Below are 5,000 nucleotides of genomic sequence, written 5' to 3'. Positions count from 1 at the left end.
TTTGCCTCAGTGTTAGCTTTGGGAGAGGTGCATGTCATTGTGCATGATAATTAAGACAGGACGGGCTGCTCCTCTCATGAGGAACTTCAATCCCATCATGAGGCAGCTGCAGACGTGTCTTTTGTTGTAACTTCCCTTATGCCCTTAACTTCTCACACGGCCAAATTAAAGTGAAAAATGAAACTGACTTTTCTATTATAGGCCTCAGGTGGCTTACACCAAAAGACTGACAGTTGAACTGATCCCCTCTAAGGAGGACTTGGACTTTTTTAGAGTTATTAAATGTAGATAATTGTTTTTGTCCCAACTACTTATAATATTGGCATCAATCCATACATTAGAAAATCAAACTTTTGGAGGAAAAATGTGTTTGGAGCAAGAAACAAATAAAAATAACTATTTTAGACCCCCTGTCTATAATTGGTACTACTACTACTACTACTACTACTACTAATAATAATAATAATAATAATAATAATAATAATAATAATTTAAAACTAAGAATAGTTTATACACAACGTGCAACTCAAAGCGCTTTATATTTGGCACAGCAAGCCCCATACGAATCTTCTACTTGCCAAACAGAAAAGGATTACTGAGGATTCAGTTAATGTGGAAAACAGGTGATAATTCATATTTGAATGTGACTCATTTACACTTTGCAATGACAACTCAGAGCTGAAGCGAGTGTTCTGACTCGTTACAACGACTGAATAAAACAAACAAAGAGTCTTTTGACCGTCAGGTCACTCATAAAGACCTGAATCTTCCAAAAGAGCCATACTTTTCATCACTAGTATATAGAGTACAGCACGAAAAGTATATTTGTCCAGAATTGTATATATTATAATTATTATTATTATTATTATTATTATTATTATTTGTGGTATTATATATTACTTGGTGTGATATATAGAGCGGAAAAATTTAAAGGGGGCAAAAAGTAAATAAATACACTAAGTAAGACTATATATATATATATATATATATATATACAGTATATACTGTATATATACACAGTGTTTACAATGCATGCATGTCATGTAGGAGACATTAATAGATCAAATTGAAATAATCAAATGGCTATTTACTGCAGGGAGGTAGTACACTTATATACACAGTCCTAAAAATCACTGAAACATTAATGATGGGAATCAGATCAGATCGTTTTCCGTCAAAACGTTATGATCCTGCTCATCTGTACGAATCAATCGGATTTTAACCCCCTGTGAAAGGTAGTTGAAAGGGAGAGAGAGAGAGAGAGAGAGAGAGAGAGAGAGAGAAAGGAAGGGAGGGAGAGGGAGGGAGTGGGTGGTTGTTGTGTTTTAAAGCTTCCATGTCGGCGCTTCTTCCCCGTGTGATCCCCTGCAGGTGGAGATACCCTCCGCCTGATAATGACACATCATGAGTGTGGTAGCAATTTCCTTTGGCGGCTGTAATCGCATCTCCATGTGAGCACACTAATGACGCCGCTCATTAATTCCACAACATGCACGCGGTCCCACAAACTGACGGATGCTGATGGCTGCTCACTTTTATCAGCTAAAATGAGGCGTGGAGAGGAGTGTCAAGTATGAACTCAAATGTCCTTTTCCTTCAGACGTCCCCAGTCTCTCCAGGGTGCAAGTGGCATAAGTTTGGCTCCTTTTTGGAGATTAGGCTCTTTATGAGCGACTCAGTAAAAGCGTTTCATTCCATTTTTACAACACTTCATTTGTTTGATTCAGTTGCTGTAAACGAGAATCAGAAGAGGAGTCATTTCGGCATAGATGGATGGATGGATGGATAGCGATAATAATAAAATAATGGGAATCGGAATAAAAATAACAATATGCAATTAATAAAAAATTCACAAAAAATAGAAAACATTTGCAATATGCAAAAAACCTAGGATAATCTGTCTGTGTACTGTGTGGCCTAGGGAGTAAGAGTGATCTGCTTTTTAGAGCTAATCACAAAGAGAAATGAGGCGGAAAAACAGAGCGAAATCCAGAAAAAAAGACTTTTTTTTTTTTCTGCTTTTGCCTCACAGCCCCGTGCTGCAAACACAGTTCAAACAACACTGTTCAGCCACAAAGCACATTGGATTAGCTGCAACGCTGCCTTGGAGTGGACAGTTAATCCTGATTTTGCAAGTGGAAATAATGGAGTAGGAGCAAAAATGTTTAAATACATTTAAATATGACTAATTTTGTGGGCACTTGTAATTTAAACTAAACGTGTTTTCCCTGTTAGTTTTGATTATATCAACACTGATGTTTTTTAATTATGAGTAAATAAGGTGATGCATATGAAATTGATTTTATGTTTTTACAGTATCTTATTTAATTCAATTTTTTTTTTGTTACTATTATGACATTGACATATGACATTTCAAATTTGCATATAATAATACTATTTTTTTATTATTCTCTAGATTATTTATATAAAATGTTATGTTTTATTGTAATATTTTGTTTGTATTACTGTAAACTAAGATATTCCAACAGATTTAAAAAATGTTGCATTATTATTTGGGAAGATATGGGCTCCTTTCCCTGCACCGGTAGCCATGTTCAGTGTTAGGTGGCCTCAGTTCACGAAGCATTATGGGAATTTCTACCACTACGTTTGGAGTCTGTATCCGAAAACGCCCCATTTCGAGGGCCTTTTGAAGGGCTGGGTGACCACTACCCTTCGATCGTCAAAAGAAACGGGACATCCTACACTTGAGACCCGACCCACGATGGGATTGATCGATCCCCGTTTGATGACTTTAATTTTGAAGTTTCCTTTCCTGTCCTGCCTAGTTTAACATAAGGCGTTTTCGCACCGCAGGAACCTTTTCATAGTTCTAAGAACTTTTTGGGGGAACCCTCCCTTTCTCTTGTGTCCGCACTGCAGGAACTAGGAACAATCGTACTTCTCAGAACTCCGTTCCGAGGAACTTTTTTTAGCTCCTGCACTAGGGCAGCGACTAACCGGCACAAGAGGAACCTTCAGTGATGTACTGTAAGTGCACGGTGATTGGACGCCCACGTCCGTCACCGGTCCCTCGGACTGAGGAACATCCACCCGGTCTGGATGGTGACCAGCCCGTGTGGAGCGGTAAAATAAACAAACAAACAAACAAACAAACAAACAAACAAACAAACAAATAAATAAATAGATAGATAGATAGATAGATAGATGAAACAAAAAAATCCCCGTGCGGTGTCCCGATGTGAGCCTTTGCCTTACGAAAGTCGGAACAAACTTTTAAATGACGTCTTGAAGATCTAACATGAGTGAAGCTCCAGCTCCAGATCCTCAAATTTGTTCAAAAACAGATTCTACTGGACTGGTGGTGAAATCAGTGAAAGGCTACAGAGTAAATACAACACGGACTTCGTGCTGAAATCCCCGTTGGATGGCGTCACTTCAGAGTTCCAGTGCGGCGCGACCGCGACCGGAAGAAAAGCCCTTGGAGATGTCTCGTTCTCGGGGCAACCTCCCCGGTTCCTGGTCCCCCTGCGGGAGTCCCCACAACTGTTTGGTCCCAAAACCGCCTGTACTGCGGTTTCCAACTCAGAGTCCACAAAAGTCTGTGTACGGAAAGTAGTAGTTATTTGGCTCCACAGAAATGTGTCGTCGTGTGAATAGTTGAATAATTAGAATGGGATGATTAATTATAATTATGGTGTCGTCTGTGATATTCCACTTGAGAGTTTTTGCGGGAGAAGCATTTACATTTGAGTTCTCGGGCTCAACCGCTCATACTCTTTTCCAAGAAAGCAGCGATTAAAACTGCAGCAGAAATAAGAGGAAATGGGGCCGCTTTAATTGGTGGGTGGGGCACATATATACAGTTTTACAGTATATGAAGCTGGGGGCCTCCTTTGATTGACTATGATAATAATAATAATGATATATTTTATATTAATATTTTATATTCATATAATTATTGTAGATAGTGTTGGATCACAAAGGGGAATCGGATAAAATAACGGATGGACATTTGGGAAAAAGCCACTGCAAAGTGTAAATCAGTCACATTCAATATTAACGCCTCGGTCTTTTTGTGCCTTGGATTTTACTTTAGTCGTCAGTTTATTGATGAAAAGTTTGGACCTTTATGAGTCCCAGCAAAAATATCTGTCAAATTTTTCCATTTTCCAATTTTCCTTTACTTTTTGAAAATTTTCTGCACAGCAATGCCCCTATTGTTACCCCCACAAAATGCTGTAATTTATATGTGAAGAGATATTTGACAGAATAAACAGATCCAGATTCCAGTTCATTTTAACCTTGTTTGTTTGGGAAAAAAATGTTTTTCCTATCGTTATTGGAGTTGAATGTGACCGAAACATACAAAACCAAGGTCAACTTTATGACGTCCTCATAAAGTCCTCCAATAGCGGTGGACTCCACGTGGCTCCTTGAACGTTCCGCCGCTCCCGTCTTTCCGTCTAATAACGGAAACTCAAATTGGGATCGGCCCCGGCAACAAAGACGATCAGAGATTCCCGGTGTGAGCCCCGGAGACAATTATAAGAAGAAGAAAATAATTTGACAAAAAAGTAAATGGGACTTTGAACCAATTGCGGGAGAAAGAGAAAGAGAAGCTCCCATCTGCTTTTTATTAGATGAGACATCCCGTAGTGGGGTGGTGGGGACGGGGGGTGTCGCCGTTAAAATAGAAATAAGAACAGGACACAACACGCAAATAAAAACACGCGACAGTCCCTCATCTAAGAGAATGCATTCCTCAAGGTCCCTTCAATCTTTTGTATGAAAAGGACATTTCAATTGAAGGCTCGCCCTCTTTGCTCTCCCAGGTCATTTAATTACACCGCAGAGAAAAATGACGGCAACATTAATGCACTCTCATGTAGCGTGTGTTTTTCCTCCTCCACCACCCCTCCCACCACCCACCACCACTACCACCTCCACCAGCCCCCCTCAAAACCATCGCCATGGAAGAAAAATACGCTGCTTGGCTTTTCCTTCCGTCCGCCGTCTCTCTGCCAAGATTCCCCGCG

The sequence above is a fragment of the Zeus faber genome, assembly GCF_960531495.2.
Source record: "Zeus faber genome assembly, chromosome: 20".
NCBI classification, from domain to species: Eukaryota; Metazoa; Chordata; class Actinopteri; order Zeiformes; family Zeidae; genus Zeus; species Zeus faber.
This window is presented reverse-complemented; position numbering follows the sequence as displayed.